Source organism: Aptenodytes forsteri, unplaced genomic scaffold (assembly GCF_000699145.1).
Source record: "Aptenodytes forsteri isolate BGI_AS27 unplaced genomic scaffold, ASM69914v1 Scaffold252, whole genome shotgun sequence".
Classification (NCBI taxonomy): Eukaryota; Metazoa; Chordata; class Aves; order Sphenisciformes; family Spheniscidae; genus Aptenodytes; species Aptenodytes forsteri.
In genome coordinates, this window is record NW_008794281.1 from 1,710,558 (window position 1) to 1,723,165 (window position 12,608).

The 12,608-nt window shown below is 38.6% G+C and overlaps 1 protein-coding gene across 1 annotated transcript in view; it reads right to left on the reverse strand.

The window, feature by feature from the left end:
• Positions 1 to 12,608, reverse strand: part of SHANK2 (SH3 and multiple ankyrin repeat domains 2) — a 325,234-nt gene that overhangs the window by 215,055 nt on the left and 97,571 nt on the right. The gene's annotated exons all lie outside the window — the stretch shown is intronic.

Consider the following 12,608-nt stretch of genomic DNA (forward strand, 5'->3'; position numbering starts at 1 on the left):
CTGTGTGCTAAGCTAAGGCAGCCAAGCTAACCGGCCCTGCTGAAAATCAAGGGTAATTAGCCCAAGCGCATTTCTTTCCTAACGTATGCATATGGTTTTCAAGACCTGGAATAATATCTCTGCAGGGTATTTCAGTACGGTAGGGATATTAACTTGCTCAGAGCTGCTTTGATGATCTCCAACACAAGCACTCTTTGCGCTGTTAAAACATACCTTATCAGGCTTTAAAATTGTAGTCCCTGAGCCTGACTGCGATTGAATTCTGTATCAGTGGAACCGCTGTGACTCAATGGCATTGAATTTGAACTTGATTTGCACTACTATAGAGTAAGATGAAAACCAAATCAATCATAGGCCAAAAAAACAATAAAAAATCTTGGTAATACTAAAGAGGTAGTAAGAAGTCTGGTTTGACACGCCAGGATCTGTAAAACCGCATTTGAAATTAAACATTTACCTAGTTTCTCATAAATGCAATCCTAAGCTATTTGTGGTATTACTTACGGAACATGGATATCTATTAACATAGATATTTGACAGAAAAATGTTTTTAAATGTGTCAATTTTAAGTCCTTCAATGCAGTAAATTCAGAGATACAGATTCCATGTGCGTATTTACACGTCACTGTCAATAAGAAGTACATATTAAGCCCCAGGAAATAGATCCATTAAGGCAAAATCCTACACCTGGATGGGTCCCAAATGCACAATTTATCAAGCACCTTTCTGACATGTATGAGGAAACCTGTACCTACCCAGGTGTTTATGGGATAATGGGGGAGGGCACTAACCTTGGAAGACACCAACAACTCTACAGCGACACTTAAGCTGAACAAAAACTTCTTAGCATGCTTTTTTTAGTTACCTAACACCTATTGATATTGTTAACATAAGCAGAAAATATTTCATCTCTACATTTAAATGCAAGCAAAAATGAAGAACCCAGATTTGTGCTTTAATTGTATTAATAAAATAAATAACACATAAATCAAAATATTAATAAATATAAATTTGGGGCATAACTAATGAAAAGTATGTTGACAAATTCCAGTTGTTCTTGAAAAGATTTAAAGCCTGTGCACATTAACACACAAGGTCAACTTGATAATTCAGTGTTACACAAAACAGAAGCCTATTCATTCATCCAATATATATTGGGTATTCATCAGCTTCCAATACATGTTTAACAATGTAAACTCTGTTCACATAAGAATAGAGTGCATTTCTTATCTCTGAGATAAGGAAGTGGAAAACTTAATTAATAACATCTATAGATATTACAATTATTGTAGGATCCTACTGTACATCAAATCATAAAAGTGAGCGTAGGACTCCAGCCGAAAGAAATTTCAAAATGTGAGATAGTGAAGATTCCTATTGCAAGTAATTAGGGTTTTTTGAGGAGAGTTTTCAGCACTGAATCTCGGTCTTGATTTCACTCCACAAACTGGCAAGATAGGGAGAACAACTACTACTTAAAGACTGAGAAAGACTTCCCTAATTCAGTATTTTATTAATCTGTCAAATCTGCTGTTTTGACGCTCCAAATTACATGGATATTTCCATCTCCAAAAAGCATTTGCACTGTAAGAAGGAAGTCGGGTATTTCACACCCATAGAGTAATTTCATGTGTTTATGGTAGTAGCAGCTGATAAGACATCCAAATCAAGATGGGAAAAGAAATTTGCTTTGTAAGTCCATCTGTGAGTGCAAAGCGAAAAGTGATTACTACAGAGCAAAACCAGTCCCACTTTAGATCATTATTACATGAATTATTAAATATTAGCGATTACTAATAGCAAGAGCAAAACAAAAATACATGTAGTCCTGCCTGAAGACATAACGTCTACGGAAAAAAGGTAGAAGGGGAAATGAGGTGTTGCCGGAACGCAGACAGCCTTCACAATTCTGGCTCAAGCCTGTCTAGAGATTACATCTACAAACAAAATGATGGTACCTTTGGACTTACTATCAAGGAAAAACATCATTATGGGTGCCAAGAAAGGAAGGGAAAGCCTAATGGAACTGCAAGAGGCACAAAGATGACCCAAGAGGCAACCGTGGGGTAGCTAGGGATACAGCTGATGTGCAGAGACAGAGACAAATTGTTGGTGAGACGGAGGAGAAGCACGTATGGCCTAATACTCAAAATGTAGAAGCTGAGACCTAGATGGTTCTGCACTACCAAAAAACTTGAAATAATCTTTTTAAGGTATCTCAGGTGGTACCATTAATAAGAAATTCTGCAGCAGGAGCCAAAGCCATAACAACCTACACAAGATGGGAAAAGAAATTTGCTTTGTAAGTCCATCTGTGAGTGCAAAGCGAAAAGTGATTACTACAGAGCAAAACCAGTCCCACTTTAGATCATTATTACATGAATTATTAAATATTAGCGATTACTAATAGCAAGAGCAAAACAAAAATACATGTAGTCCTGCCTGAAGACATAACGTCTACGGAAAAAAGGTAGAAGGGGAAATGAGGTGTTGCCGGAACGCAGACAGCCTTCACAATTCTGGCTCAAGCCTGTCTAGAGATTACATCTACAAACAAAATGATGGTACCTTTGGACTTACTATCAAGGAAAAACATCATTATGGGCGCCAAGAAAGGAAGGGAAAGCCTAATGGAACTGCAAGAGGCACAAAGATGACCCAAGAGGCAACCGTGGGGTAGCTAGGGATACAGCTGATGTGCAGAGACAGAGACAAATTGTTGGTGAGACGGAGGAGAAGCACGTATGGCCTAATACTCAAAATGTAGAAGCTGAGACCTAGATGGTTCTGCACTACCAAAAAACTTGAAATAATCTTTTTAAGGTATCTCAGGTGGTACCATTAATAAGAAATTCCTGCAGCGGGGCCAAAGCCATAACAACCTACATATTTGTAAAAACTGGCAACACTTCATGTATTCCAATATGGATAACCGGGAACTGAAAGGATAAATCAAAAAATATAATTTATCTTTTGTACCCATGAATGATTTTTTAGAATGAGGCCCTAATTTCTGTCTTTTCCCTCTCACAATAGTGCTTAAGAGACACGTTGTAATAGATAATTTGGTACCAGCAAGAGATTTTCTAATCAACGTTTTCCGCAACACTTCATGTATTCCAATATGGATAACCGGGAACTGAAAGGATAAATCAAAAAATATAATTTATCTTTTGTACCCATGAATGATTTTTTAGAATGAGGCCCTAATTTCTGTCTTTTCCCTCTCACAATAGTGCTTAAGAGACACGTTGTAATAGATAATTTGGTACCAGCAAGAGATTTTCTAATCAACGTTTTCCCTTCTGAAGGACATAACAATGGTAAATCAAAGGATAACTTTCCCAAAATTAATAATTAAGCTTTATCATTTCAAGTATTTTTTCCTTTTGCTTTTAGTAAAAACAAAAGATGTGGTTGCTATGGCAAGAGCAGGCCAGAGTCTCTTTACACACAACATGAATTACAAAAAGAATCTGATGTTGTAAGAGTAAAATTAAGGTTCTAGTAACATCATGAATCCTGATATGACTTTTCACAACAAAAGTATAGTTTAAAACAAGAATCATGTTCAATTATGTGAACAAAACTGCAAATCAAAATTGGACAAATACCAAGCAATTCAAGAACAGGAAAACATGTAAAAGCAGGTGCCTATCAGGATCTTATATTTTAGTATCTTTAAAGTATTATACTTAATACCAGCCAGATTCTGCTTTGCCAAAGTCCAGAAAAAAAACACAAGAAAATTATATATAGTGCCAATCGAGCATAGGATGTTTTGTCTCTTGCAACTTCTGTAAGTTTATTGACAATGTATATATTGAACAAAGAAGTTTTATTTTTCAACATTACAGCTCCCTTCATTATGCCACAATCAAGAAATAGAGTGTAAGAATATTCTTCCATCAAATGACGGTGCATACTATTTCTAAATTCCTTGTGATATTGAAATTTCAATGAGTGTATTAGTCTAGGTATCCTTATTTGCAAAAATATCAATGAAATTTACAGCCAAATTCAGGCCATTGTCTTTATAGCTGCTACAGGATGTATCTGAAATGTCTTTGTAATAGCTACAATCAATTTTTGGTGCTGTATAAACTGCATTCTTCTTTCCTGGGAAAAGACATAATTATATGGATTGGGAATGACAGATCATCTTCTGGAAAAAGAAGAATCTTTCTACAACCCGGAGAAAAAAGAAAAATGAACAGAATGGCAACAGAGGATAGAGTAAAGTTGAAAATCCATTGAACAACTGAACCAGCCTATGCTGATGTAAGAACTATCCGAGCTAAAAGTAAGAGTTGTATCTGCTAGTCAAGAGCTGCTGAAGATCTCAATGCTTTTAGTGAGATGGGGAATTACGTAAGCTGAAAGCCCTCTAGAACACACAGGAGAAAGCAGAAAATGTCACCATTTCACTCTTAATCTGAAAGGGATGGCGACAGTGTCCCTTCCGTTCAAACTGCAGCATGAATATGTTATTTACCGTGATTCCATTGTTCTGTTATTGACAACAAATGCCATTTACCTAATGAAATACAAAGGGGTTTCATCTGAATTTTGGCTAAGCAAGGTTCAGTGCAAATCTGAACTCGGGTTTTTTGTCTTGATGCAACAATCTTCTGGATTTGCTTTTTTAAAATAAAGTAGATTTTTAATTTCCAATGGCAAGAGACCTAACTTCTCCCTCTCAGAAAAACCTAATATTATAATTCGGGCTTTTCTGTTGTAGAAATACCTGTTGTCTGATGTAAATTTTCAGAATGATTTGCCTTTTGGAAGGAGAGCTTCCAAATGACAGACAATCTATGCCAGAAAACCTGTTTCAATGATGAAAACAATTTTGCTTAAAACAGCCCCTGAAATGGTTACAACTTAAAAATGTATGTTCCTAACCCTGAGTTGTAATGGCAACTTAATTCCTAAGTATACATAACAATGTAAACAAAAATTCAATGTTTGATCTTTTTTTGTACACAACCACATAAATCGAAAACAATATTGAGACAAGCACTGTGCAGAGTGACAGGTCTCTGCATCTGAAGCGCAGCTTGACTCAGACTTTACACACAACATAAATGAAGGTCAGCACAAGTTACAACTTAATCTCGCCCTCTCCTAAAGAGAGATATTTTTCTTAAAATCTGGTTTTAGTTTAAATTTTACTCTATTTCTTTACCTACCCCTCCTTGCTCCTGGCAGATATCCCTCCCTCCCTGTGGTTAATGATGAACAGGATCTGCTTGTTCTGCCTTATGGGCAGACCGTTTCTGCCTTTCAAATACTTAATCAAGAGAGACTGACATAACTTGAGACCAGTGCAACGCGACCGGAAAGGAAGTCATTATCTATCGCCCTGATGGCACCCACATTAAGGCCTCCAGCATGCAAACAAGGGACTGTGCCCCAGCCGCCATGTAGAAAATGTTCTTGTCCAGTCCACGTACAATCTGGAAGGAAAGCCGTGCGTATCTGCAGTTACTGATGTTGTACAATTGACCTCAGCAGTCAGATTCGACTGCGGCTCCACAGACATTTCTTTTAGCGGAGAAGCGAGTTCAGCAGTTCTTTTCCATCTTGGGCTGTGGGACCTCACAGAGAAATCAGATTAGGGAAATAACATGGACGGAAAATACTCCTCGCTTTTTAAACTTACATTTAACTTCCAGTTTTGCCTCCGAAACGAAAGCGTGATCCAATGGTGGCTGCAAGGAGTTTACCTTTCTGTAATCCAAGTGACTCTGCTGGTTTATCTGAAAAGCAACCCTACCTACCTGTAATTCAGTATTTAATTGTCTGACTTCTCCTAACAGTCTAACTGCCGTACCCTGAGCTTACTGCACATCTGGTTGTGTCCCATCAGTCTCCGTGGCCACCCACACTGCAAGCAGATGGTAAGACTTAAGGAGCCTTAGCTTCAGGTTTTGGGTGCATGTCACAGCCCCATCCACCATGGCCACAATCAGCGTCAGGCTAGATCCTGAATTAAAACAGCTTTTTATCTTTTATCACCTCTACTTTCTCAAGAAAGAAACAGTGCAAACAAGCAATTTTCAGGAAAAGGACCTTGGGATGAGAAGATGACAGTGCCTATTGACAGAGCAACCACTCACTACGTCAAAATCTACAAATACAATAACCTGCACATAATCCTCTAAATCTGAGGAAATAGGGTTCAACTGAAATAGAACTGAATGAGCTGTGCTGTTCAAGATTTGGCCCTGTAAATTTTTTTTTTCTTCCTTGTTTATCTTTGCCAACAACTTTCTACAAAGACCGTCTTTTTCCTGTTATTTGTGTGTCTCTTAAATAGTTTGGGGAAAGTGAAGGAGAGAAAAAAACAGAATAAGAAACATCTTCTGCACTGATTTGAATTTTGGACAGAAATTCAAATCGAGCATTGGAAAAACCCATCAGTTTGTAACGTTTATCACCATCTCTGTTGAGGAAGGTGTGGACAGGGTCAAGTTTGCTCCTCTCCACAGTGATGCCCAAACTACAGGTCAGGGGAATACAGAGTAGAGAGCATTAATCTGAGAAGAGGTCCCAAACCAACTTAGATCTGGAGCCTGTACTACTGTGTCGGACTACACTAGTGTGCCCATATGATATTCATAGCTCCTCTCGGTCTTCTGGTACTCCCTGTCTACGGAATATTTCGGGCCAGTTACTGACTACTGAAGGAAGGCTGGCTTTAAGTAGTCAAGAGGTAAGAAGATGGGGATTTGTGGATGGTCTTATGTCCTAATGACTTTCTCGCAGCCTTGGCAGCAAAGCGAGCTCTCCTGCTGGAGCGGGAGCAAGGCCGTGTCTTTGTTACAACACTTTGATATATCAGTTTGAAGCACAACTCTCTCCTGTTCTTCAGATACAAGCAACTTGAAGAAATGAATTAGGTTATTATCTGTGATGAGTCATAATTATTTATCTTAGGAATTTAAATCAAACCGATCAAGTCAGGAGACAGTAAGGAAGCAAAATAGACCAATGAATCTGGGTAAGATTAATACTCCATTTCACATTAATTTCATCCTTCATATAAAAGAGTAGCAAAACAATGCTTATGCAAACCTCTTAGGTTAAATTTTGCTGCCATACTTATTCACGCAAGGTACAAAACACTCTTGAAGAAACAAAACGGCATTTCTAAGGCTCTTCCCTTTCCAGTATTTTATTTACTAATCTAACAAGTGCAAAAGCCCGGGAGACCAATTTTCCTTCTGCCCACAAGCACTGTCTGTTGGCAATATCTTCAAGCACAGCAGGGGTTTAATAATCTTTCTTTTTCAAAATTACTTACAAGTAGATTTCACAAGAAATGAAAATGTTAGTGATATATTTGGATTGCCCTACTGGCTGAGATCACGCTGAAATAAAAGTAGTGTTGCAAGGGTCAATACTTCTAATGCTGAGGACTACTGACTTTCTGCCTAGAACAGATGCTTGCATCACTACTGCTGAATTACTACCGTTTCTCTGACCCCAGAGAATGTAGCTGAGAACAGACCTCGGTTGTGGTAAACTCTTTCAGACGTGCAGACTGTGCCTGCACACAAGGCATCTCAGAAGGTTCATGAAAAAGTCTGCTGGAGCATATTTGAGCTACTGAAGTAACTCCCCATTTTTCTAGATACTAAACACTAGAAAATTTGTTTATTCACAGTAAGAGTTAAAGAAACTGAACATTTTCCAAAATTAGCCCTGTATTCTGTTTGCCTTCCAGGTGAAAGAGAGGAGAGAGTAATATGAGGGCAGGCAACAAAAATAAGAGAGGAAAGTAAAAATTTACAGTTGGAAGCCACCCATGGACAAACTGTACTACGATCTGGGACCTGAAAATGGGAAGAAATAACTAGAAATCGCATGGCAAATGGAAATGCTGTATCAAAGAGACATAGAAAGACAAGAAAAACAAAACTGTGAGCAGGGCGAGACTTCAAAAGGTCTCGAAGTATTCGAACCAGGCAACCATGTGGTTTTTTTCTTTCTAGGTCAGTGAGGGATAATTCATATGCATTTCAGGTGTGTTTTAATATAAAATAGATTCTGAAAACAACTTTGTTTTGTTTCTAAGTGACCAGAGACTGTCTGCACCATGTTGATTGGTACCCAGAACTTGTGTCTGTTACCTTTCCAACAAGGTATGCTAGTACAGATTTGAATCACAGGTAACCTTCTTGAGGATGCACAGATACTTCTGTATCGCTTTATCTTCATGACACAGAAAACCGCTGATCCTTCACTCACAAAGAACTTTGGAGCATTGCATTCTCTTCACACATCTGAGTTTTGTTATAAAAGAGGCTGCTTGATTTCCAATGTAAGAATTAAATTTAGCAGTGCCAAAGCTGATTAAAATACATTTTACAGATACTTTATATATATGTGTGTGTTGGGATTGTGGCAGATTTATTGCTATGGACTTTTAGATATAAAATGAAGAAAGAAACAAAATAAGTTAAATTAAGTGAACTTCACTTAATGTGAAGTTTCACATCATTTATGTGAAAACATAAGATTAGGGTCGTTCTTGTACAAATAAAGATATCAGATATATTTTTACAACAGCCATGGCCCTTCTCTCATGAGTGGCAGACACACAAATGATGTCAGTATGTATGACTAACAACTAAAAATAAAGCAGATATTTCTGTACAGGCTACGTAATAGCCTATTAATACGAGACCATTTTGTTTAGTTTACATTTTCTTTGGACCTTGCCCATTCACAGCTTTCTCTGAGCAGTTTCCTTGTATCATATACTGTGAACTATTGTCACTCATGCACTTCTAGTGGTTTTCGAAAGAAAAAACAGATCTGCCTCATCTTCATCTGGTGAAAGCACTTTTCACCAAGAGTTTAGGAATTCATCCCTCTCCGTGACACTTCTAATTCTGCCAAGTTAAAAAAGAAAATCCATAAAAACATTTCCCAACTAATCTCTTTCTCTAATATGTTGTTCTGGGTTTTTATCCCTGTAATAAATGCCTTGCTACAGCTTTACCGTGATTAGTCTCATGGGATGTACACGTGATGAGCATCTCCCCAGGGTCAGACTGAACACGGGTCAGAATCCCAAAGCAAATGCTAATACACGTTTGAATCCCCCCAAACCACCCAGGAAGCCAGTACTTGAGCATCAGTGTTTTATAGAGAACAGTGCAGCTACCAAGTTGGCAGAGGACAGGGGCTAAGACAAAGCTTTTGATTTCTTAAATGTGAGGCTGAGGTGTTTCCAAAGTGAGGAAAAACTGAATTCCATGGGGTTTCATGTTGCTTCATTTCCTCCAAGCACTGCACACGGTGCGTCGCCAAACCCCAAACAGGCATGAGTACCCCCAGAAAATCAAAACCTCGGTGCTGACTGGATCACGGTCTTGCTTAGCAAGTCTCTAAAAAACAGAAAATATATCCGGTACCAGATGGAATTTCTGCTCAGAAAGAGAAGAAAAGCAGGACCTCCTCATAGCCAGCGGTTCTGGCACTCACACAGCACACAAGAAGTACTGCGGATTATAAATGCTCTACTGCCCGTGCTTTTGGATGACGGAGAGGGAGCCTATCAATCTCTCACATTGGAGTAATTTTTTTTATTCTCTATAAATAATTACATTTTGACTGGAACAGGGACACGAATCCAGCTTTAACTGAACCTGTTTGAATGGCTTCCTCAACACTGTTACACAATTGAGACCTTTTTTAAAGCATCACTGCCTTTTTACCTGGACTCTTCCTTCTCTACGTGACCTTGTTGTGTTCACTCTGACATATTTTTTGTGACAACTGAGGAACCATCGACATGGTAACACAAAATAGGCTTTGATCTTGTTCTGAAAGTTTTTCCTTTGATTAGCAATGGGAGTCTGTCATACGTGTGTTCCAGCCTTGCCATGCAAATAGCCTTAAATTACGCTCCACAAGATTCCATCCTAAGTACTAACTCTGACAATCCCTATATATGCTTTTTCTAAAAGCAGACTGACACGTATAAATACCTCACTAGACTTTACTGCATCGAAGTTCTATAAAATGCTCTAAAGCAAGTGTGCCTGCAAATGCTAGACCTCTACCAGATTTTAATTCAATGTGCAAATCATATACTTGAAGCTGAAAAAAATAATCCCTGCAGGGATGATTTGATGTTGAATGGGCATGTCTCCCTTTTTCTGACAGTAATAATGAATTTATAGTCAGTTTCAGCAAACATAGATTTTCCCTATAAATAAAGATGCAAAACTCACAGGCCAGACACGATCTCATTTTCTATTTCAGCATTTTGACGTTCGTTGGTGAGTGTCCCCCACAAAAATCGTTGGTCTCAAGTTTGGATCATACTATTGTAAGAAGATTTGGAAAGCGGACTAATTTCTTGTTGCATTGTTTTCCAGTTACTGTCATAACTACTTGGAACCAAGGGCTCCGGAACGATTTTCTTTAAAATATTAAACTCTTCAATGAAATTTAAATCCCTTCTTCTTGGGATGTTTTTGCATATAATAGTCTCAAATTCTAATGTAAACAAGCAGCCAGACAACGAACGCCCCTACAAAACGCAGCATCCCAAGCAACCTGTTGCACTGTTTCTCCTCTTTTGCCAGGGAACACATTTTCTGTCTTGTCTTTCTCCAGAACTGCCTGGAGTCTCTACTGTTTTATTCTGGTGACGAGAATCTCTGTTGATCTTACATCCTCTACATAAACAAAAATATCGCTACATCTTTAAATCCAACAAGAACACAATTGTGTAGGGATACAACGTCCCCCTAAGAATAGATGATGGTGCTCAACCATACTCATTCTTTATCTGTTGGCACCTCCTAGATCTCTGTAGACACACTCAGTTCAGGAAGTTATTTAGTACCACTCACGACCCCCAAAATTTCATCCTTTGTAGGTACCGGCAATTCTTCCTGGTGGTGTTAAATTTTCTGAGATTACGAATAAGCAAAGAGTTCTGGCATGTGCTTAAGTCTCGCTTTTTTTAAACTTTTTTTTCCCACTGTAAGCGACTTTTTTTTCATTTTCTTGTAATTGACCAACAAGCATCTTTCTCAACTGTCTTGTTTCACCACCCTTCCAGTGAGAACTCCATACTCCATACAGAAGACCCCAGGCCTTCACATTTTAACCCAAGAACCAGTATTCTTTTGTAAAGGTATGAAAAGATCACATTTGCTTTAAATTTGCTTTACATTTTTGCATGACAGTTACTCATAATGTAGCTTTACCTCTCTAGATTGTACCCATTCTTTTGACACTTGAAGGCTTTTACGAAGTAGTATTATGCGTTACTTCTCTTACGTTTATTCTCATACACTGGGTGCTTGCAAAGCTGGTCCCCAACCATGCAAAGCTCTGTCAATTTTGTTTGAATTTGAAGATGACTTCTGCTTTTCATGACTTGAATTTTATTTGATATTTGGCATTCTGAAGAAATTCTATAACCTCAGAGCTTTGCTTGCCCTCTATTAATTTTACTCTAGCCGAGATAACTTCCATTAACTGAGAACTTTTACAACGTTTTATGAAGTGTTCATATGGGCTCTTCCAAAAGTTCTTGTGCACTATTTTCTTTAGATCATAATCATTGCTTCCTACCTGATCAGGGCACAATCTCCCAGGATGCAAAATTATCCTTTCAGTTCTATAGACATCACCAGCTCTCCTAAGTTTAACCTTCCTCCTTCATCCTTGCATTTAAAATGAATCTTGCATATGTTTTATCTGTAAGTGCAGCATTCTTCAGATTTCTGTCCTACACCTTCTGAAGGCTTAACGAAAATTATTAAACCCAAAACCGCCTCAGAATCAGCCACACCCAAAAATAAAAATACAAAAATACCTTCTAATGGCTCCCCATTTTTTTCCAACTACTGTTTGCAGGCTCAAGGGAGGAGATATTTGAAGTTTTCCTTTGTAAGATAAGCAGTTTCAGTTGCAAGGACGTTTTCAGCTGCTTAACACTTTTATTTAGGACACTGAATTTATTCCCGTTTATTTGATTTCCGTAACTGGTATTTGGTTTGTATGGGTTGAGCAGAAGGTCTTTTTATTCCATGACCAGGTTAATCTGGATGTGCAAAACCACAGCTGAAACTGCGTAACAATGCACCCTTAGGAAGGTCAATCCTCTAAACCACATTGCCCGCTTTCTCAGCCGTACCTGGACGTACTTACTGTCTTCAAAATAATAACACAAAGTTTGGCCTTGATTTTAACATATTCTTAGCTGGGAAGTGCACCAGTGGACAGAAATTATACATGCACTGCCACACTTCCTCCTTGTCCTGGTTTTGGCTGGGGTAGAGTTAATTTCCTTCCTAGCAGCTGGTACAGTGCTGTGTTTTGGATTTAGGACCAGAACAATGTTGATAACACACTGATGTTTTAGTTGTTGCTGAGCAGTGCTTACACTAGTCAAGGACTTTTCAGCTCCCCACGCTCTACCGACTGAGAAGGCTGGAGGTGCACAAGAAGCTGGGAGGGGGCACAGCCAGGACAGCTGACCCAAACTGGCCAAAGGGACATTCCATACCATGGGATGTCATGCTCAGTACATAAATTGGGGGGGGTTGGCCAGGGGGTGGTGACCGCTGCTC